The following is a 23,889-nucleotide window of genomic DNA, read 5'->3' as shown; positions in this document are numbered from 1 at the left end:
GGGGAGCGGCACACCGCCGGCCGGCTTTCTCGGGGGGCTGCACAGGTGTTCCTTCAGCTAGATGTTCCCCTTAGACGTTCCTGGTGCATGCCGTCTCTCTCCTCCTTTATAGTCCTCCTCCGCCAATCCCAACTCGGCTGCCCACACGCCGAGTACGCTGCTCTCCTCCAATCAGGAGCAAGTCCTACAGTTTATTGGTTGAACTGGAGGCAGCTGTGCGGAAGCTGTTTACTTCTCTCCCAGCGCCATATTGTGGGAGAGCAGATGCATAGAATAAGTCTTAATTCCAGTAACTCAGTCCAGTCCGAGCTGCTCCCCACAGATCCCCCTTTCTTTTTATTTTTGGCATTGATACGCGCCTGTCTTCGGTGTCCCGCGGCACACACTCTGCTCTACTTGCTAGAGTTGCCACAGGTTCTTACAAGTCCTATCAATCAGGCAAACCGAATCCGGGTCCTCTCTTCGCCATGTTGTGAGGAGGTTTTTAGGTGCTGATGCGTGCCTGTGTTCGGTGACCTGCGGCTCATACTCTGGTCGAGCCGCCTGCTGGCGCTTACCGCCTTAATCAGGCAGACCGAATCCAAGCTTTTCATTGCCGTATTGTGGGGGAGACTTATTAGTGTTGGTTCGTGCCTATCTTCGGTGACCTGCAGCTCATACTCTGGTCGAGCTGCTTGCTGGTGCTTACCGCCTTAATCAGGCAGACCGAATCCAAGCCTCCTAATTGTTGTATTGTGGGGAAGCCTTACTGATGTTAATTTGTGCCTGTCTTCAGTGACCTGCGGCGCATAAGCTGCTAGCCGCCGCAGGTGCTCATCGCCTCACTTAATCAGGCAGACCGAATCCAAGCTTTCTCATTGCCATGTTGAGGGGAGGCCTTTCTATTTCTCTATTTCTCTATCTCCGGGCATTCCTATTTCTCCCATTTTACTTCTATCTTCCAGCATTCCTATTTCTCTCATCTTACTTCTAAACTTCTGTTTCTCTTATCCCCGCAGCTTCCCGCTGCCTGCCCCGAGGCTGCTTCTCGGCGGCTTCCCGGCTGAGCCGCTTCAGCCCGCGCCTCTCTCATCTGCGCAGCTTCCTGGCTTTGCGCGGCTTGGCTTCGCGCGCTCCGCGGTCTCCACGCCCTTCGCGTCTGCACCACGGCCTCATGCCAGCCCCGTTCCCTATCTATTCACGCCCTGTGCTCTCTCTGCACGCGGCGGCTTCCGCGAGTAACACAGCGTAGCTTACGTGTCCGCCACTAGCATTCAATCTAAGTTCCCCGGGCTAGCCTGGCGAATTCAACCCAGCATACGTCTCCGCCCCACGGTTTGGCTTCCCGTCCTTTGCTCCCCGGGCTAATCAGACGGATCCCAATCTGGCTTACGTTTCAGCTTCTGGTTTCAACTTTTCGCCCCCCATTCCCGGGCTAACTTGAGAATCCCAAAGTGGCTTTCGTTTCCGCCTTGGCCTGCCCCCCGTGGCTTCAATTTCCCTAACATTTTTCTCTACCCGGTATGTTTCCCCAAGCTTTCCTCCAACAATACTCCTCTCATTTCTCCTGGCCTCTCCCCACAGTCCGCATCCGAGTCTGTTTGTTCTAGCTTTCACTTTCGCTTTCGACCTTAGAGATTTCTCCCAGCTTCCCCCCGTAGTCTGTATCTGAGTCTATGCCTAGGCTTTCAACAGCTTCCTCCGGCACCTCTTTCGTCCGGCTTTTCCCTAGGCTGTTTGCTAGTCTCTCTCTCCGATATTTTCCCATTTCTTCCAGTTTCTTCCCTCCTAAGTTTCCTATCCGTCCTAGGTTTCCTATCCGAGTCACGGCACCATTATGTCGCTCCCCCTCTTCGTGGAGGAACGACACAGGACCCTGCGCTGTTCTTTCGTCTGCTCGGCCCTCCCCGGGTTTGCTGCTGGTTCTTCCCGGGTTGGCTACTATCCCTTCCACCTCCGTGGAAGGGCAGTTCCCCCTGCCACATTCCCCACTTCCGCAGGGGAGCGGCACACCGCCGGCCGGCTTTCTCGGGGGGCTGCACAGGTGTTCCTTCAGCTAGATGTTCCCCTTAGACGTTCCTGGTGCATGCCGTCTCTCTCCTCCTTTATAGTCCTCCTCCGCCAGTCCCAACTCGGCTGCCCACACGCCGAGTATGCTGCTCTCCTCCAATCAGGAGCAAGTCCTACAGTTTATTGGTTGAACTGGAGGCAGCTGTGCGGAAGCTGTTTACTTCTCTCCCAGCGCCATATTGTGGGAGAGCAGATGCATAGAATAAGTCTTAATTCCAGTAACTCAGTCCAGTCCGAGCTGCTCCCCACAACAACGTCAGTTCTCAAGACAGAAAATGACCTTATTTTGAGAGATTTGAGATAAACTGTGTTCCCAAAATTGCCCCACTCACCAGCTGAATTGGTTCCAGTCTAGGAGAAAGCAAACTCTTCAGGAAGGTCTCCAAAAGCACAAGGCTAAGGAGATGGCCAGTATTTGAATACCTAAGGAGTGGTTCACAGGGAGACAGTACGTCCCCACAAACAAAAGTAATAGCTTCCAAAGAGATTTCAGAGAGATGGTTCTGAGAGAGAGCAAAAGTGAGTGAAAAAGCCAGAAAGAATACAAATAAAACTCACACAGCTTACTTGGCTCACAAAAACAGTCCTGCCTTACGAGAAATCAGAAGGGAACTTGAGATCTGCAAGAGCCCCATCACCTCACGGTCTCCTTCCTGACCACTTTCTTCTTCAGATCCAATAAACCTTTTCATCTCTTTTCAAGCTGTCTAGAGGGAGTCATAAAAAAGCAGCCTTGACAAAGGCTCATATCAGCTCAGCTCTGCCAAAAGAACAAGCACATGTCAGGGGCCCGCTCCTCCCTTGAAGCACTTGAAGCCTTCATCTGGGTGTCCCTCCAGGACATGCAAAATGGGGTCTTCTGAATTCACTGAGGCCGGATAAAGAAGGAGCTCCCTGGAGCAGGCTCGAGAAGCAGTCTTGTGTCACTAAGTTTGCTAGATGCTCAAGAACATAAGATGCAAGATTAAGATAAATACAACAAAGCAGAACACAGGAAAGCCTCAGACAATGCAACAGGAGAGGCTGCCAAGGGAAAGACTGCTTTGTCATTTCTAAGGCAGTGACTGTCCCTTTTCCTTTCATTAAGGGACTTCTACATACTCTGTGGATAGTAAGATGGAAAGTCTTAAACACACAGCTCATTTGTTTGCCAGTTTCTTCTTTAATCAAAATATCAAGGCTGGCGCCATGGCTCGATAGGCTAATCCTCCACCTTGCGGCACCGGCACACCGGGTTCTAGTCCCGGTCGGGGCGCCGGATTCTGTCCCGGTTGCCCCTCTTCCAGGCCAGCTCTCTGCTGTGGCCAGGGAGTGCAGTGGAGGATGGCCCAAGTCCTTGGGCCCTGCACCCCATGGGAGACCAGAATAAGTACCTGGCTCCTGCCTTCGGATCAGCGCGGTGCGCCGGCCACAGCATGCCAGCTGTGGTGGCCCCTGGAGGGTGAACCAACAGCAAAAAGGAAGACCTTTCTCTCTGTCTCTCTCTCTCACTGTCCACTCTGCCTGTCAAAAAAATAAAAATAAAAAAATTTTAAAAAAATCAAAGATGGTAGAAAATAAGAAAAAGGGAAGATATGAAAAATGATTATCTCAGTGAAGGATGTGGGTGAATTGCTCATAGGGACAGCAGCAACAGCAGACATCCTTGTCTTTGAGGCTCTGGCCTCTGAATAAGAAAATGAAATAAAGGTAAAGGGGCACTTTACTTTCAGAGCCTCCTCCCTCTTCCACAGCCAAGTCTTTCCCAAGTTCTAAGAGCCAGGTAAGAAGTATCAGCTACAAGACCAAACTCCACTCATCTTTTTTGGCTAAACAGTCTTAACCTTTTAAAAGTGGTGTTATATCTTTGACTTTAGCAAACAACTTGTTTCTTAACTTCAGGGTTCGTAACTATTGCATATATCAGCCCTATAGCATCTGTCATAGTGCCCTGCCTAAAATGAGTCCTCAACAAAGCCTTCTTCAGTGAACAACTAGATAAATGAAGGAAAGCAAATAAAGAGCTCAGGGGCAACCTGATGGGTGCACTGGTGAATTATGCAAGGAGATCCAGGCATCACTTTACAAAAATGGGAAAATGGCACTCAGGAGGAAAAATCAAGGAAATCCCAGCATGGTCCAACCACTAAGAGAGGCCTCCAGCAAGCAGTATAACCATGACATGTGTTACTTCATAATAAGAAGAATGGGAATGTGAACTTCAACAAAGATACCTGGACAAACACAAGGCAGTTTTGAGCATGAGGGGCAAGACAGTGGCCCAGGAATCCAGAATGAGAGGGGTTTTAGCACATTCAAGCTGGCTTTTGCTTCCTAAGAGTTGTATACGCCTCATTAAAGAACACTGGTTTGAGACAATGAATATGGGTCTTTAGGATGCCGCTAATACAAACTCTGTAACCTTGGGCAGATCCAATAACTGATTTGACACACAAGGTCTTCAGAGACTTGCCTGTCAATGAAGATCTGGAATGAATGACTCTAAAGTCCCTTCCAGCTCTAGAATTCAATGATTTTCCATCTGTTCCTCTGTTCCACATCAGGAAAGCACTTCAGTTGTGTCCAAAATGCAATCAGCTTCAAAACAATTTTTAAAAAATCTAGGACTTCAAAATTTTTTGGACTCTCTAAAGATTTTGCATAGCCAAGAAGCATATGACTGTTTAGGTGGCCCAACCTCAAAGCTGGGTATTGCCTACGTCTCAAGAGGTTCTTCCTCTTGGTCCCCAACCACCCTCAGAGGTTCCTCAGCAACACTACCACATCTCTCCAACTCCTGGTAAACATATGGTCTCCTTAAGTCACAGAACTGTCTGCTCCAGTTTTGGTAAAGCTACTAGTAAAAAGTTCTGAATAGAAAACAGATGTACACATGCACCTTGGGATGTATGTATTATGAAGATGAAACTGACATATCTCTTCCCAGTTGGCTTCACCTCTTTTTTCCCCACCTGGTCATGTGGTGTGCACCTGCAAAATGTTGACAAGGCTTTAGATTATGGCATACATGGTTATATCAGGTTCCAGGATGGCCTTAGGTTTTAATCCCAAGTGAGTTGTGCATGCATCAAGGGTTTTTATTCCCACCTCATCTTTATGGTTCTCCTGGCTTCTTCTTGCTCTCAAGCTAATATTTCATGTGGAGAAATAAGACCCTTATTCCTTCCCTTCTACCTTCTCAACTTTTTTTTTCTAAATTAGTTCCTCTCCACTCTTAATTGTCAGTAGAAATACTGAGGTGTAGAGTGAACATGTGCTATGGTTGGGTATATGCCTTTTGCTCTATAATTGGTCACCTCTTTTAAAAGATTGTCTCAGACTGGAAAAATACACTTAAGCCTACAGACTAGAGTAAACCTCATTTACAGAGTCCATCTTTCCTGCTGCCAACAATAAAAAATGCCTATTAAGCAAAGAAAGTAGAAAAGAAAGCAGTGGAACTCTAAATAATTCCATGAAACCCAAATGTCACAGAGTTAGCCAAGTCAAGATCACAGACAAATGATCTCTCAGCACAGTAAGCAATTTTCTTTTTTTAAATTTTCATTTATTTAATTTATTTGACAAGTAGAGAAACAGACACAGAGACAGACAAAACTAAAGAATTCCTTTCTGCTAGTTCACTCCCCAAATGCCCACAAGGACCAGGACTGTACTATGCCAAAGCTAAGATCCAAGAATTTAATCCAGGTCTCCCACATGGTTAGTAGGAACTCAGTTACTTGAACCACCACTGAACTGGGAATCAGGACCTGCAGCTAGGTATCCTATCCAACCCCGCTGATGTGGGACATCGGCAGGTGTCTTAGCCAGAATCTTAGCTACTAGGCTAGCTGCCTGGCCCCAGAATTGTTCAATCAAAGCATAGGATTTTGATGTACATGGTAAGACTAGGAAAGACTATTTGGAAGAGCAAATATTTTGGAGAACATAAAATATAAAATTACATCTGTTAAAAGTCATAAAGTTTAAGTCAACAAACAATTTTTAAGCACTTACTGTGGGTTAGGCACTGTCTCCCTGTTTTTGCTTATTTCTATTTTTATAATCCAGATGTCAAATGACAAACCTACATGAATGTAAAACTCTGAATTCCTTTGCTTTCTGTGTTGACCACAAGTTATTTGCAACTCATCCCATGACAAGAACAATCTCCTCCCCTTGAATCTAGATTGAGCTGTGATTTCCTTTGATCCATGTAAAATGGTACTTCCAACTTTCTAATATTGGGCCCTGCAAGAATTAAAATTTCCATGTTTTCCCCTAAACTCTATCTTGGAGACCCTCATAAATTATGATAGAAGAAGCCCACACAACATGGACAAACCACATAAAGGAAGACTACGGCCAAGGCTCCCAGCTTACAGCAGCGAGTGCCAACCATGTCAGTGAATCACCACAGAAGTACTGGCTCCACTGAGGCCCCTGACGTCACATGTAGCAGCAGAACTTCCTAGATGAGCTTAGTCAACCCACAGAATCATAACAGAGAACAGTTTTTATTTTAAGCCATTGCATTTGGGATGGTTTCACAGCAGTAGATAATTTAAATGCACCTTTTTTTCGTTTTTTTTTTAACTTTTATTTAATAAATATAAATTTCCAAAGCACAACTTTTGGATTATAGCAGCTTTTTCCCCCCATAACCTCCCTCCCACCTGCAACCATCCCATCTCCCACTCCCTCTTCCATCTCATTCTTCATCAAGATTCATTTTCAATTATCTTTATATACAGAAGATCAATTTAGTATATACTAAGTAAAGATTTCAACAGTTTGCACCCACACAGAAACACAAAGTATAAAGTACTGTTTGAGTACTAGTTATACCGTTAATTCACATAGTACAACACATTAAGGACAGAGATCCTACATGGGGACTAAGTGCACAGTGACTCCTGTTGTTGACTTAACAAATTGACACTCTTGTTTATGGTGTCAGTAATCACCCGAGGCTCTTGTCATGAGTTTCCAGGGCTATGGAAGCCTCTTGAGTTTGCCAACTCCGATCTTATTTAGACAAGGCCATAGTCAAAGTGGAAGTTCTCTCCTCCCTTCAAAGAAAGGTACCTCCTTCTTAGGTGTTTAAATGCACCTTTTTTCAAAATCAGTTGTCTTCATCAGACAGAATAACTTGTTTCTTCTATGCTCACATTTTATCTAAATATGTACATATATACTTCGCTACAACATAGATCCTTACCTCCAATCCTAACATATACTGCCATAGTAATAAAAAATAATCTGGATTTTGTCATTTGCCCTGACTCTCTAAGCCTAGGTGCCTCCTGTGAGAAAAAAAGCAGGACTGAAATTTGTTTTTCCTGATACTAATTAGGTCAGTAACAGAAAGGCTGATATGTCTATAGTTCATATTTAAACCAAGGCAAACTTACCCAGAAACTAATGAAGCTTAAGCTCATACAAACAGGTCACTTCCAAGGTCTTGGGAAGGGTCCTGTCTTGGTGTCAACATGTCACAAGTCACTGTGGAATGCGCAACAGCACAATATGTTAGCTGTAATCTGTTCAGGCTGGTGTCGATTTCTACCTCACCTGCTGTCAGGTGGCTCCTGCCAACTTCATTCTGGGGGTCTGAAGAAAGGGAAGTCATCATAGGCAAAGAAATTGTTTAGAATCAGAAAGATATATGTATGTGATTTGCAGTCATTACTGTGTCCAGTTGTTTCCAGCCATCTTGGTATAGAAGCAACTGTCAGGTGTTCTCCAACAGCTTACAATGCCAACCCACAGAATACAGTAACACAGAGATGCAAGTCAGAAGGTACAGTAAAATACAAATGTGTCCTATGGCATCCACTACTGGATGAACATGGCTTCAAAAATCCATTACCAGAAATCAGCTCATAGGGTTTACTGCTAGTCATCAAATGTGTATTAAATTATAAGCAGATTACATGGTTGGATCCTTATCAACAGTTAAACAAGAAGCCTCCCTTGCCGGCGCCGTGGCCCGGTGCCATGGCTCACTAGGCTAATCCTCTACCTGCTGCGCCGGCACCCCAGGTTCTAGTCCTGGCTGCTCCTCTTCCAGTCCAGCTCTCTGCTGTGGCCAGGGAGGGCAGTGGAGGATGGTCCAAGTGCTCGGGCCCTGCACCCCATGGGAGACCAGGAGAAGTACCTGGCTCCTGGCTTCGGATCAGCACGGTGCGCCAGCCACAGCGGCCATTGGAGGGTGAACCAAAGGAAAAGGAAGACCTTTCTCTCTGTCTCTCTCTCTCTCACTGTCCACTCTGCCTGTCAAAAAAATAAGAAATAAAAAAAAGAAGCCTCCCTTTTCAGGAACAAACTTTATAATGTACTGATGCCCTCATAGATACACCACGAATTGGGAGGGGAGGGTAATCATGTGAAATTGAATCTAACAGAATTCTTGAGATTGTAGCACACAGTCTTGATCAGTAATACAAAGATGGAGTCCACCTCTACTGAAGTCACAAGGTCTATTTTTATGGTTACTGTCTACCAATAATTATAAGCAAACTAACCAACCATTTTATAAGACTAAAAACTTCCTCTGCTCCTTATGAAAAGAAATATTACAAAATCAGGGCCACAGGAAAAGAGAAGCCAAAGGACACAAACTAATGTCAAGGAAAAATAATCAGAGTGGTGTGCCAGGTTATAATGAATAAAAATATGATATCACTATCATGTTCACATTATAGATAGGAAAAAAAGATTACAGGCAAAGAGTACATGTCAGGTGAACTTGTCTCATTTTAAAAGCCTCTTGTAGGGGCCAGCATTGCAGTGTATTGGTTAAGCCCCTGCCTGCAACGATGGCATTCAATATGGGCACTGGTTCAAGTTCTGGCTGCAGCTGCTCCACTTACAATCCAGCTCCCTGCTAATGGGCCTGGGAAAGCAGAAGATGGCCCAAGTCTTTGAGGCCCTGCACACATGTGGAATGGCTGATTGAAGCTGCTGGCTCCTAGCTTAGCCTAGCCCAGCCCTGGTCCTTGTAGCTATTTAGGGAATGAATCAGCAGGTGGGAGATATGCTCACTCGCTCACTCTTTCTGCCTTTCAAATAAATAAAATAAATCTTTTAGAAAATAAAATGAAGTCTCTAGTAGGAGCATCATACAGCAAATTCTGCTGACTTCTTATTGGCCAGAAGCATGTCACACGGCCACCCTAGATCCAAGAAGTAGAACCACCATGTTTCTTTCACTGGTTCACGTTCATTTCCTGACTCATTGCTATCTGACCACCTAAGACCTGGAGTCTGGTACTGAAAACAAAAACAAGAAAATGCTTAGTGGGTGGGCAGCCAGGAGGATCTAATTCAGAGTGAAAATCTAATCCAGCCTTAGGTAAAAGGAGTATTTGTGTTACCAATGGTTAGTGGCTTTAGCAAAACAACACTTTCCTTCAGCAAGTCATCACAAGAAAATGTTTTACTTTATTTTTAGTCCACTGAATGCATCCAGAGTTTATTACCTCTGAAAAGTACTGAAATACTCAATGAAGGCAGCTCAGAAGCCTTTGCTATGGTTTGAATGTGTACCTCAAATGTTCATATGCTGGAAATATAATTCCCAGTCATATGTTAACGGCTTTTAGAAGTGGGGCCCTGGCTAGTGATTAGGATTAGATAAGGTCATGAGGGTGAGTCCCTCATAATGGCATCAGTGGCTCTATAAGAGGAGGAAGAGACCCACGGTAGCATGCTTGTCTCACACTGTGATGTCTTCCACCAAGTAATGATGCAGCAAGAAGGCCCCCTCTCCAGAGACTGAGAAAATGCCGGTGCCATAGTCTGGGACTTCCCTGCCTTCAGAACTGAGAGTCAAAGTAACTTCTTTATAAGTTACCCTGATCTCAGATATTTTGTTATAGTAACAGAGAATGAACGAAGAAAAATAAGAGAGCTATATGGATCAACATACAACTTTCAAAGAAAATGCAGCAATCATGACTTGCTCCCTGCATCTCTTCCCAATTTCCCAATTCCAATTACACATGTTAAGGTAACTGAGGAATTAACAGAGACAGCTCTACCAATACAGTAGTCACTTTGCTGGCTATTTCCTTAGTTTTCACTGTCCACAAATACCACTTGATAGATACTTTTAAATTTGCTTTCCATTAGGAAAATATTCACTCCTTCACTCACCCAAGATTTTTAACCTGGCTACTAAACTGAGAATTAAGTTGATATAAGATGCTGGCCACTATAGGTCATAACGTGTAGGTACACAGTAGCCCATAAACATATATTATCTGATCCATACAAAATAATTGAGAGACAGGTGTTTGGTCTCTATCTTCAGATGCCCAATAACATACCTGTGTTCCATTTCGGTGAGACTGGGATCCCAATTCCTGGCTGCAGCTCCTGACTCCTACTTCTTGCCAGTGTAGACCCTGGGAGGTATCAGGAGATGGCTCAATTAGTTGTCACCTTGGAACCACATGGGAGCCCTGGATTGTGTTCCTGGCTCTAGCCCTCTGCCTAGCCCTGGCCCTTGCCAGCATCTGAAGAGTGAATGATCTCTCTCTCTCTCTCTGTCTCTCTCTCTCTCTCTTTCTGCTTCTCAGATAAATACATTTTTAAAACCAAAAAGATAATAATAATGGAGAAAAGCATTAAATTCAAAAACCAGGAGATTTGGCTCAAAATTCTTGACTTCTTTCTTTTTGAATACGGGGATCATAGCTCGGATCTCTAACAACCATCTGTGGCTGGTAGCTAACTTATATGCAGTTAAAAATACAGTAATAGGGGCCAATATTGTGGCATAGCAGGTAAAGTTGCTTACTCCAACATGGAATCCCATATGGGTACTGGTTCATGTTCTGGCTTCTGATCCACTTCACATCCAGCTCCATGTTAATGGCCTGGGGAAAACAGCAGAAATTGCCTGAGTACTTGGGTCCCTGCCACCTACATAGAAGACCCAGAAGAAGCTCTTGGCTTTGGCCTGGCCTAGTCCTGGCCATTGCAGCCATCTGGGGAGTAAACCAGCATATGAGAAATCTCTGTGTTTCTCCTTCTTTCTGTAACTTTCAAATAAACATTTTTTAAAAATACAGTTACAGATGGAGGCTGAGTACATAATGGAATCTAGGCTTATCTGGATTTATGAACTCTATCCTCCATTTATTCCCAGATTTTTAACTGCAATAGAAAAAAGGTTTTAAATTGTTACAACTATTTCAGAAATTTACATGAATACATTAATCAAGGACTTCCTTACGAGTGATGGGAGGTTGCGTAGGAAGACCATGGTTCATGTGTTGAAATTTCATAAAGTCTAAAAGTGTTGGCATTATAAAATAAAAGCTTTAAAAATAAAATAAGAAAATGTATACCTGTAGTGATGCAAGCAGTAAGTGCATAGTGATAATTCTGTAGCAGCTAGAGATGTACAGACACTTCTTTTGTAATAAGAAAAAATGGGTAAAGAATTTAAAAAGATCTTCTAAGTGTCAGATCACATTTCTTCACTCAGTCTGTCTTTACTGTGAAGCAAATTCTGAAGCATTCTACTGTCAGCACACCAGACCCCTCAGCCTGCTAACAGAGCAAGCTCCCAGCACACGCCAGAGGAGGGCAGAAAATGGAAATTAACATTGAGTGAGCACCTTCAGTGTGCCAGGTACTGCTCTAAGGACATAACAGAGACTATCTCATTTACTTTAATATTCATAAAGCTCCAGCCATAGACATGAAAAAAGAAAAGAAACCTGAGACAAAGAGGGTGAAGTAACTGGCTCCCAAAGCTTTTAACCTCTGCAATATGATACCTAGGAACTGGTAGTCAAATTAAACTTAGATCTATATGACAAGAGTATCTGTCTTTACCATTGCACAATAATTAGAGCAATAAATTCTATTTGAAATATACTTTGCAGCTTAAAATGTCTTAGTATATATTACTTCACTTGATCCCAACCACCCTAAGGAAGGTGAAATGTAAATATGTGATATTTCTTTTCTTTCAGAAACAAAGACGAATAGCAGTGATTAAACGTGTAAGAGTTTGCAAAGCACTATGATGTGAAGGTAAAGGAAAGAAGAGAACAACATGGCAAAGGATACAGATTATCACTTGTTACTGGTTTGCTTATTAATAATTCAAAATTATTAAGCCTTGTGGGTTCTTGCCTCATATTCAGAGGTTCTTGCCTCATATTCAAAGGTTCTTGCCCCTTTGATGTTCAGGCCTGTACTAGAGAGGGGCTGTTTCGGTGGACCTGAACATCAAAGAATTAGGTTTGGATGAGTTGGTCAGGAGAGACACAGAGAAGGCAACTCTATAAAACACAGGAAATAACAGAGGCAGTGTGTTACTTAAAAACCCCAAAGAGAAGGAGAAAGCACACCTCACAGGGCCAACAGAAAGGAGGTATGGACAGTGAGAGCAGAAAGGTGGTATTGGGGGTCCAGCACTGTGGCACAGCAGGTTAAAGCCCTGGCCTGCAGCGCCAGCATCCCATATAGGAGCCAGTTTGAGTCCCGGATGCTCCACTTCCATTCCAGCTCCCTGCCAATGTGCCTGGGAAAGTAGGGGAAGATGGCCCAAGTCCTTGGGCCCCTGCACCCACATAGGAGACCCAGAAGAAGCTCCTGGCTCCTGGCTTCAGATTGGTGCAGCTCTGGCTTCTGCAGCCATCTGGGAAGTGAACCAGGAGATGGAAGACCTCTCTCTGTCTCTAACTTTCTCCATAACTATGTCTTTCAAATAAAAAAAATAAATCTTAAAAAGAAAGGTGGCATTAGGGCCACAAACACTTAACCAACAGGTGGAAGCAACAGAGACATGGATAACTGTGAGCCAAAGCCTTTACTGGAGTCCCAGGTATTATCCAAGCAGGTTTCTCAAGAAGTATGTATGTATGTATGTATGTATGTATTTAGATTAGAGAGACAGGAAGAGCTTCCATCTACTGCTTCACTTCCCAAATGCCCATAACAAGAAGGGCTGGTCTGGAGATGAAACCAGGAACCAGGAACTCAGTCTGAGTCTCTAATGCGGGTGGCAGGAAGGAACCTATTTACTAGAGCCTTCACCACTGCCTCCCAGGATGTACATCAGCAGAAAGCTGGAGTAAAGGGTCTAAGCCAGGACTCTCACCCGGGCACCCTGACAGAGAATATGAATGTCTTATCTAACATCTTTAACTGCTGAGCTGGATGCCTGCTGCCCAGAAGAGCTCCAATTGGTGACTTCAGAGTAAGCAGACGTGAGTTCCATACAGTCACACAGTGAGTGAGTGATGGTCAGTAAAGCACACTGTTCAGTTCACATGTGGTCTGGGCGTTACAGGGGAGAGTCATGTAGGCTATACCCTGCTATTCCATACGGAGGAAGTCACCAAGAGTTAGATATATGAGGCAGCTATCTGGATCCACCACCTCAAGGAACTGAGAAGAGGTGGAAAGCTGAAAACTGTCAGGGTAACCAAGCCCTGCTTGGGATAAGGAAGTGCAACTTAGATTTAAAATCAATGTCAAGGCAACATAAAACTATAGGAATTCCCTATACAGGGCTTCTCAGCTTCAGTGCTATTGGTATTTGGGACCAAATAATTCTCAGTTGTGAGGCTGTCCCTTGTATCATGGGAAGTGTAGCAGCTTCCCAAGGCCTTGAACTGTCAGATGCCAGGGGCATCTCCTAGTCCTGTAGTAGTAAAAATAAAAAAAAAAAAGTCTCGAAAACATCATCCCAGGTAGACTGCCACTGCACTGAAAATAATCCTAATTGTAAAGTGCTCAATCCAAACCTAAACACAGAGGTTAGCATTGGAGCGCAGCAGGCTAAGCTGCTGCTTGTGACACAGGCAACCCATTTTGGGAGAGCGGGTTAGAGGCTTGGCTGCTCCACTTCTGATCCAGCGTCCTGATAATGCTCCTTGGAAAGCAGTAGATGACAGCCCAAGATGAAGTTCCCAGCTCCTGCCTTTGGTCGGGCCTAGCCCTAAATATGGGCATTTGGGGGGTAACAAGAAGATGGAAAATAGCCACTCTCTCTCCCTCACTCCCTTTCTCTCTCCCTCCCTCCCTACCTCTCTTCATCCCTCAATCTCTCACTTTCTGTCACTCTTCCTTTCAAACAAATAAATAAATCTTTAAAAAAAAAACCAGCTAAATATAGGGGCATACATTATATCACAGCTGGAACTTAGGACACCTGCATCCCACAACAGAGCACCTAGGACTGAATCCCTCTAGTTTAATCTAGTTTCCTGCTAATGTACACTCTGGAGGCAACATTTGATGGCTCAGGAACTTACATCCTAGATACTGATGTAGGAGAAATGCATTGAATTTCAAGCTCCTGGCTTTGGCCTGGCATAGCCCCAGCTGTTGTGGGCATTTGGGGAATAAACCAGTGAATGAAGGCTCTCTTTGCCTTTCAAATAATAAAAAATAAATAAACATAAAATGAAATTCTAAACATAGAAATACTAGTGAGACAAATTACAGCAATAGTGAAAGTCAGGGTCACATCCCATGGAGACTACTTCACTGGTGCCTGTGAACATGGAGCTGAAGTCAGCCCTGAATGCAGTATCTGAGGTCAGATCCACAACAGTGTCTCGGAAGAGTGATTCTGATGTCGCAGAGCACACCCCAGATCTATTTTTCTGTCTAAGGTTGCGTGAAGTTCTGATCTGCTCAGATCTGATGGAATGGCCTTTTGATTTCTCTATTCATTTGTTCACTTAAAATCTCTTTCATGCCAGGATTTTCTCACTGCACTCATAACCCAGCAATCATCCCAGCTATATCAAGAAGGATAATGTGGCTTTGCTTTAAGCTGAGACACTCCACAATACATAAGCAGGAGATTTAGACTCAGCTAGGGCTTCTGAAAGTTAAGATCGCAGCAGGAGTTACCATTTAGGCAACAAACACTAAGAATCCCTGGTTTAGCTTTCCTTCCAATTGCAAACATAATACTTTCATGTTTTTTAGATCCTTTTCATTAAGTTAGACTTTCCATGCCACGCATCCCCCAGACTCATCCCCAGCTTCTGTAGGGGGTGGCATTTGGTAGCTGACAGAAGAAAGACTTTAATGTATATCATGTGTAGGCACAGTATCCCTAGGAATTAGCCCCTTATTAGGTTCTTGGTAGCAACATTCTCTGAGCTGCTAGGAACCAGCCTGTTTCCAGGAAGGGATGTCCTCACTTCACAAAAGGAGAGATCATCACACAACTTACAGTGTTGCTGCTACCCGTCAAAAGCCACTCTTGAAATGTGCCATTTAGCCCAAGCCCCTTGGAGAATTCCAACTGATCTTTTACTCCTATCAGCATCCCAGTCAGTCTCACACCCTTACAGTGGCCCAGGACACCTCTGCTGGCTCCCACCCCCACCCAGACCAGGAGTGATGGCAGAAGCATATGAGGAAGTCAGTTGACTTCTTGACCCTACCCAATCATTTGGTGGCTGTCACAGGGATACCAAATGTGAAGCAGAAGGTTGTCAGAGATGAGCTGGGTTCTGAGAGAAGTTCTGAGGGCAATCAAAAACCTAAAGAGCCTCCAGGGATCCATCCATCTTCCCGAAGACACTTGTGGACTGCAATTTAGAATCAGGAGCGCCATCTTGAGAAACCATCCCACATTCCAAGCAAAATTAGTTTAATGTTCCCAAGTAAAAAGGTCCCGAACCAGGTGGAGGATCATTGTATGTGCACACACCGTGGAACTAAAAAGGTCTGTATGTTGCTGGAATGGATTTATGGGGAAATTTATCACAGATCCACTTATGTAAATTGTCTCCCCGTATGATGAGCTCAGTGGAAGCAGTGAGGTCAAGAAAGGTTACCAAGACCAAATATCCTTGGAGCTGCCCCTTTGAGAAACAAGATATTCTTCATCTAGATACTCTTTTAAAATTTTTTATTTATCTATTTGACAGGTAGAGTTATAGACAGTGAGAGAAAGAGACAGAGAGTAAGGTCTTCCTTCCATTGGTTCACTCCCCAAATGGCCACCATGGCCGGAGCTGCTCTGATCCAAAGCCAGGAGCCAGGTGCTTCCTCCCGGTCTCCCATACAGGTGCAGCAGCCCAAGCACCTGGGCCATCCTCCACTGCTTTCTCAGGCCAAGCAGAGAGCTGGACTGGAAGAGGAGCAACCAGAACTAGAACCCAGCGCCCATATGGGATGCTGGCGCTGCAGGCGGAGGATTAACCAAGTGAGCCATGGAGCCAGCCCCCATCTAGATACTCTTATGTGGCCCAAGAAAAGGAAGAGAGGCAGAGGAAGAGAGACCATATCTTCTCCTAGGATAACTCCTCTGCCTCGGGGGACAGTCTGTTTCCAAGTTCTTTCTGCAAGCTGGGCTAAACTGGAGAACAATGGGGATAAACAAAGGAAAAAAGGCTGGCAAACAGAACAAATATCACAGTACTGAAGGGAACAAGGTCTTCGGCATCTCAGGTTCTTTATTTTCTCTTTATTTTTCTTCCATTGTACGTTTGTGGGCATTGGGAGTCCTTGTATACTATAAAGACCCTGACCCACAAACCCATACGTGACAGGACAATGCAACAGAATGCCAGGGCATGCACTTAGAAGCTAACCTGATAGAATCCAATTCTAGTCCTGTCATCTTTTGACAGGTCATTCTAACAAACAAACAAAAAAAAACAATGAAAACTAGCAACAATCATATTATGTGACTCTAGTGCCCCACTGGTAGCCAGAGTAAAGCCATCAGTGATGACCATGAGGCCCTACATAAATCATTTCCAGCTCTCTCCCTCCAAACTATTGTGCTCTCCCCACTTCCATTCCATCCCAACCATAATGGCCTCGACACTGCTCCTTAAACAGGCAGGGACACTCTTGCCCCAGGGCCTTTGCACTAGCTGTCCCCTCTGTCTGGAATGTTCTTCCCCATACTTTCTTCAGATCTTTGTTCACATGTCAGGTTATCAGACAAGAGCCTTCCCCCTGAGCCCTTTCTACCCTGCCCAGGATTCCTATTCCCCTTGTTAATTTTTGTAGTGCACATGACCAATTAAATCACATATAGCCATTTATTCATAAATCATATGCATCCCACACAAAGATGTCTAATCCTTAGTGGCACAGTTTTTTATCTATTTTATTCCCTGCCATAACCCTGGGAACTATAACAATACCTGGAATGAGTCAGTGTACACGTGGATGGATACATTTCATCATCAACCATATGCCACTTGATACCCTGAAAAAAATATATGAACAATTAACCAATTAACCAATTACACAATAATACTCAGACTTAACTTAGAGGAAAGGCAATCTTCAATACATTTACATTTATCTAAACTCAGTTAATGTCCTTCTAATAACACACAGCTTTTAAATCAGTATACTAAATAATTTAGCAATTACTTGTTTTCAGGAATTCTCTTCCAGTTATCTTCCAGTTATCTACTCCCTCATAAAATTTCCCCAAAGCTTAGCAGTTTAAAATAACAACCATTTTATTATGCTTCTCACTTCTGTCGGTCAACAATTTTGGCAATTCTCTGCTGTGTGATTTTTCAGAAGTTATTCCGTGACATCACAGTAAAATGGGCCAATCTGTATCACTCACACAGAGAGAGCCAGAAAAGACTGTAGGCCAAAGTATCTACAAAACCAATCCTTTGTTTTTAAGACTAGTAAATAAGACAACAAGCAATACAAAAGGGAATCTCAAAATATGTCAAACAATGGTAGTGTCACTGAAATGGCACTCAGCTTCCAAAGGTATGACATATTTATGTCTACATCCAAAATGCCTCTTGAAACAGTAATCTCTTAACTTGATATCACACTTTGCATACTTACTACTCAGCTTTTCAAAATAACTGACACATGGGGACGAATGACATTCTCTAGGCATAAATAAAATGAAAACCTAATTTTGTGGATTTGGAATCAAACTCAACAGGAATTACCTTTAAATTTAGCTACTATGTAAGCCAAAACAGTGAGGTTTCATGATTTAAAAACAACATATTGAAGGATAAAAAGAAAAAAAAAAACACTAAATGCACACCTGGGCCATTCTGTATATTTTAAAGGTTTGCATATTTTACTCAGTCTCAGGATGAGTGAAAAGCAGCTGTGATGGTTTTGTATAACACAGAAAGTTCAAGAGCACAGCTATAGCTTCTCTCATACTATCTTTTGCAATGGGGAGAAAGGGATATAATCAAAGAAAGAACAGAGAAGCAGAATCCAGTTTTGTTTGTCCCACAATTTCACTTATCAGTACCTTCAAAGATGCCTACTTGAATCTTGCCCCACCTGAAAAATGTTTCTCTTTCAAGGAGCATATACGCATGTCCATTCCTCTATTCAGACAAGAGAAGGCAAGATAATGTTGTGCATGACGATATAACATATTGTACTCAGCACTGTAATGGTTGCCATTTTTGCATGCAGGAAGGTTCCTGTGCACACTGGAGGAGAAGAGGAGAGTGCTAATGCAGTTGCAGGAGCCAAGCTTACCCAAGAAGGGCCAGAGCCTATGCTTTACCTGCTTGATCAACTCCTGTCTCCTTATCTCCATGAGCAGTGTTCCTAAACTTCTCGTTCCTCCTCCAGTTCCTTGTATATGTGTTGAAATGCTTGGTCAAATCTGCATCCTCTTTACATACCCTTAAAAGACAAAATTAGCAATATTATATTGAAGATTTCAAAATAAGTAGGAGAGAGGAGTTTGAAAGTTCTCACCACAAAGAAGTGATAAATGTTTGAAATGCTGAACACCCTGATTTGATCATCATATGTTCATACATGCATCAAATTGTCACACTGCAACCTACAAATGTGTGCATTTACTATGTGTCAGTTAAAAACAAAAGAAAACTCAAAGAAGTCTTAGCAAAAAATGTTTTGAAGAAAAAACTTTCCCTTTTCCTCCATTTCAAAGTACATGTCATTCCAAAATTAAATATGACCAACAATTATAATAATGAAAATCAAAATTAACAGAGCACTTTCTATCTGTGAAAATGCTTCCAGCTTTTCAGGGATTCATTCATTTAATCCTTGCTGTAACTGTATGAGATAAGGTCTCTTTATACCATCTCCATTACTTAATGAGAAAACCAGGACTTAGGGGGCCGAGAAACTTCCTAAGATCATTCTACTAATAAAGGTGAAGCTGGTCCTTTATTTTAGGCAATCTGGTCTGGAGCTGGCCCTCTTGATACCTATGCTAATTTATATCCACAACAATCTCAGCCTTTAAAGCATCAATTTGTTTCCATCTGAGGTGATTTATTACAAAATCACAATGAACGAATATACAGCATACAAGGTACCACAGAATGCAGACTCTGTCATCATTCTTGTTTCTAGGAATGCATTCCCAGTGCCCTTGAGTAGGGATACCCGGTACATCTAGCTGGGAATGGTTCCTCACCCTGTGTGTCAAACTTTGACCTCATCATTGAATTCCAGACTCTTTAATCCACTCACAAATTCAATTTAAGCATCTTTGCCTTCCTTGTTCATTGATAAATCCTAATCACTTTACTACTTGGCATATGATAGATATTTAAAAAAGATATTTGTTGAACGAAACAAGTAATGTTTAAAAGACAACTTAAATGTAACATGGTCAAAATAAGGCCTTTTATTCCTGTCCCATAAAAATTTACTCATTCTCATGTTTGATCCTTTGATCCAATTGCAAGATGCAAATCCTCAGAAACATTCTTAACTAGTCTCTGAATCAACCCCACAGCCAAACCATGAGCAGACAGGGTTTCACAAATTGCAATTTTATGTCCCTAGTCTTCCTGCTTCTCTCAATCTCCCTGCTAAACCTGAAATCCTAGCTATCATTGTCTCTCACCTTTGACTGGGCCTTCCTGTCTTCCTTCTTTCTCAGAAATCCATCATTTGCTCAGCACTTGACTCATCTTTATTAAACATCTATCTGGCCACATCTCCTCACACTAAAGTGGCTGGTCATAATGCATTGAACCAAACCCAAACTCCTAGCTTATCTTTTAAAGACCCTATACTATATGGCTCCTTCTGCCTCACTCATCTCCCCCTTTTTCCCCCCACAGGCAGAGTGGAGAGTGAGAGAGAGACAGAGAGAAAGGTCTTCCTTTTCCGATGGTTCACCCCCCAATGGCCACTGCAGCTGGCGTGCTGCGGCCGGCGCACCGCGCTGATCCAAAGCCAGGAGCCAGGTGCTTCTCCTGGTCTCCCATGCGGGTGCAGGGCCTAAGCACTTGGGCCATCCTCCACTACCTTCCTGGGCCACAGCAGAGAGCTGGACTGGAAGAGGAGCAACTGGGACAGAATCCTGCACCACGACCAGGACTAGAACCCGGTGTGCTGGCACCGCAGGCAGAGGATTAGCCTATTGAGCCACAGTGCCGGCCCTAACTGTTCTTTGAAAGCATAAAATCACTGCTAACATACAGGGGAAGGGGGCAACTTCATATAAAGTGGAACATGCTTGTGCATGTGTTTATGAGTGTCTATGAGTAAGGCAAAGAGTGTGTGGAACTGAATGTGTGTACATACGTAAATTCTAATCTACACCCTTAATTCAGTTACTATGCAAAGTGCCGATAACGTGCCTCAATAATCCACAGGTGCCTAACTAAAATATGAGTGATCCCAGTCAAGAATCAACATCTTAAGTGCTAGCTCCTTAGCACTTAAATATGGTTACTCAAAGCCACCATAATTACCAGAATACATACTAGTTTACAAATGGTGAAATGAGCAGATTTCAGCACAGGTGACCAGAACTGTCATAAAGACCCTACTGCCCTTAAATGAGCGAAGTATAGAGACCCAGCTGATCTTACATTCAAGTTCCCACCACTTCACAGAGGCCTCGTGGTTTGGTAACCACAAAAATACTTCTTCCTCCCCTTGCAGTATTTTGGCATTGGCTCCAGAGTGAGTCCTCCATACAAGGTTTTAGCTTGAGCATCAAGAGTAGAACCATGGAACTCATCATATGCTTGCCTTGTGCCTGTGTGTCAAATGTCTGTGCAACTCCTTAGAAATTAAATGTGCTTTTATTATAAGTCTTAATTTGAGATCTTCTAAAATGAGACCATGAGACAAGAATTAAAGACCATGGAATCTTGGGGGTAGTGGCATAGGGAACATGAGTATAAGGGTAGAAAAATGAAGGCAACCAAATAAAAGTTGCCAGCTACCACTGTGTGCACAACCAGTAGAGTTTAAGCCCACAAGGAAACTATGGTATATTATGCAAAACAGATACCTTGGGCGTAACAAACTGGCGTGCAAGAGACCGGGGTTATATATACACTGGTTCCCAAGTGTCACTGGTTGAGTGCTGTTCCTATGGCTGACCACACACATGGATATCATGTTGCTGGGTTACAGGGAAAAATCCTCAGGCAAAACAAGGTAGAGGCTGACTGTAAGAACTTGGCAGAGCATACCAACATGCACCCTAAAGTCTGAGAGCCAGAGGCAAGGCACTGACATGTTGGCTGAGAGAGTACAGCACCTGACTCTGCACTGAGGAGTGAAGACCCAGATGACCTCCACTGACTTCTGTCTAAGTATCCAATGAAGGGAAGGGGTAAGGAAAGGGAAGTGAAGGGAAGAGGACGGGAAGGGATAGCATGGGAGGGGAGACAGAAAAATCTACTGACATCTGCAGATGTGGGGCATGAGCCAGTTTGGAACACTCTCAGGAAGATTTTTGCACTTGCTGTTCCCTTTGCCTGGAATGGTTACAGGCCTTGCTTGAAGGGAAAATAACTGAAAAATTTGCTAGCAGAAAGCTCTAAGCAGCTAAAAACTACTCTCGTTTCCCTGAGGTCTCTCTCTCTCTGGAAAACTTAGTTCTCTAGAGATTCTTCCAGTGCCAACGGCACACTCGTGGCAAACCCCAAGTCTTATCATCCAATGTACACTGTATAAGAAGAGTTTGCAAAATGCTTTCTACAGAAGGAAAACTTCGCTGCTCTACCCAAAGTTTCTACCCTCAGTGGGAGAGGCATTCAGGCAGTAGGATACTAATTTTTTAATATTATCTATTTTTTGAGTTATAATTTATGTACATCAAATATATTTTAATTATACATTTTTTATGAGTTTTGGTAAATTTATCCAGTCCCACAAACCACCAAAAACAAGATATAGAACATATCCATCACCTAAAATTATTTATTTAGGGGCCGTGTGCTGTGCTGTAGCAAGTAAAATTGCCACCTGCAGTGCCAGTATCCTATATGGGTGCCAGTTCGAGTCCCAGCTGCTCCATTTCCAAACCACCTCCTTGCTAATGTGCCTGGAAAAGCAGTGGCAGATGCCCCAAGTGCTTGGGCCCCTGAACCCACGTGGGAGATCCAGAATAAACTTCTGGCTCCTGGTCTTGGATCAGCCCAGCTTCAGCTACTACATCCATTTGGGGAGTCAATCAGTGTATGGAAGATCTCTCTCTGCCTCCCTCCCTCCCTCCCTCCCTCTCTCTCTCTCTGTGTGTGTGTGTGTGTGTGTGTGTGTGTGTGTCTGTAACTCTGTTTCAAATAAATTTTAAAAGTCTGTCAAAAATGTTTTACTTTTTGTTTTAAAAGGCAGAGAAACAGAAAAATAAGCTACACCAACTGGTTTATTCCCCAAATGCCCTTAACTGTCTGGGCTGGGCCAGACCGAAGTCCGGAGTCCAGAGTCCAGAGTCCAGAACTCCATCAAGTCTTCCATGTGGGTGGCAGGGGCCCAGGTACTTGAGTCATCATCTGCTGTCTCCCAGAGTGCACATAAGCAGGAAGCTGAAACTGGAGGTGGGGCCAAGACTCTAACCGAGGCACTCTGATACTGGATGCCGGCGTCCCAAGCAGCATCTTAACCACTGTGTCAAATGCTAGCACCAGGGCATGACTGCTCTACACATGTCAGACACCCATCCTTAAGAGGTCAGCGTCAAAAGGTATCTGTATCAGAATGTGTGGCTGCTACAAAGCACTGCATGGCTTGCCTGCTGCTGCAACAATGCCATATGAAATCCAACCACATAGCCTTGGTGACAGAGAATACCAAGTTTACTAGTGATATGTCTGAAGTCAGGTGAGGCTAGCTGACAATCAGCTGTAGCAAATGGCGCTCTCTGCTCTGTCTGTCTCCCATCCTTCAGGAGGCCTGGCCAGGCAAATCTCAGGACATTGGCTAAGGAGCCAGAACAAGCCCCTCCCCCAGGGGATTTTTATTTTTTATTTTTTTTAGCATTTTATTTCAGAATAGTTTTCAATTTACAAAGCAAAATCTATGAAGGAGCAACACAAAGAGTATCCATATGTCCCACACCCTGCTTCCGTAGTCTTAACAGCTCATATTGGTATACCTGTCATAATTAAAGAGCCATATCCAGCTTCCCCTATTTTTAATCCAAACTTCTTGCATCCCTCCACCCTCTCCCAGCCTCTGGTAATCAGTGTTCCCACAAGCACTTTCTAAACCTCTGTCTGCTTTATATTTGTTAGTATCTCATCGGCTCAGAGTAACAGAAGCTAGAGGTAGCCTCTGCCATTTCCAAGAGGCAGTTGTCAGATACTCAGGAACTTTGTGAGCCAGCTATTAAAGTGCTGAAAGAATGAAATGAAAAAATGAAGATTTCTTTTTCCAGAGAGCTGGTATACCCCTGGCCCAAAGCAATCCCATGGCTGAAGTCAGAGTGAAAGGGGATCCAGAACACACTCAGTGGGGAAGGCTCTGCACGGTGACTGGACCAGGGAGTGGTTGTGGGAGGTGGGCAAGAGTGGGCCCACTCTGGGATGTCTCCCAGGTACTCAACAATGCCAAAAGGACATGGTTTTCTTCTAGGTTGTACAAAGCGTGGGGGCCAGCAAAGGCCCTTCT

At 43.8% G+C, this 23,889-nt stretch overlaps 1 protein-coding gene across 14 annotated transcripts in view; it reads right to left on the bottom strand.

The window, feature by feature from the left end:
• LOC138844174 (uncharacterized) overlaps positions 1-23,889 on the bottom strand; it is a 411,900-nt gene that overhangs the window by 186,103 nt on the left and 201,908 nt on the right. For all 14 annotated transcript variants that reach the window (XR_011379722.1, XR_011379723.1, XM_070051340.1 and 11 more), the window contains 5 exons: positions 18,554-18,675; positions 17,184-17,248; positions 10,838-10,916; positions 10,365-10,442; positions 7,446-7,536 (listed from right to left, as the gene is read on the bottom strand). The gene's annotated coding sequence lies outside the window, so the exon portion shown is untranslated. The remainder of the gene's footprint in view (positions 1-7,445; positions 7,537-10,364; positions 10,443-10,837; positions 10,917-17,183; positions 17,249-18,553; positions 18,676-23,889) is intronic.

The sequence above is a fragment of the Oryctolagus cuniculus genome, chromosome 1, assembly GCF_964237555.1.
Source record: "Oryctolagus cuniculus chromosome 1, mOryCun1.1, whole genome shotgun sequence".
NCBI lineage: Eukaryota > Metazoa > Chordata > Mammalia > Lagomorpha > Leporidae > Oryctolagus > Oryctolagus cuniculus.
The sequence above is the reverse complement of the archived record's forward strand: the minus strand, read 5'-3'. Positions and strand labels throughout refer to the sequence as shown.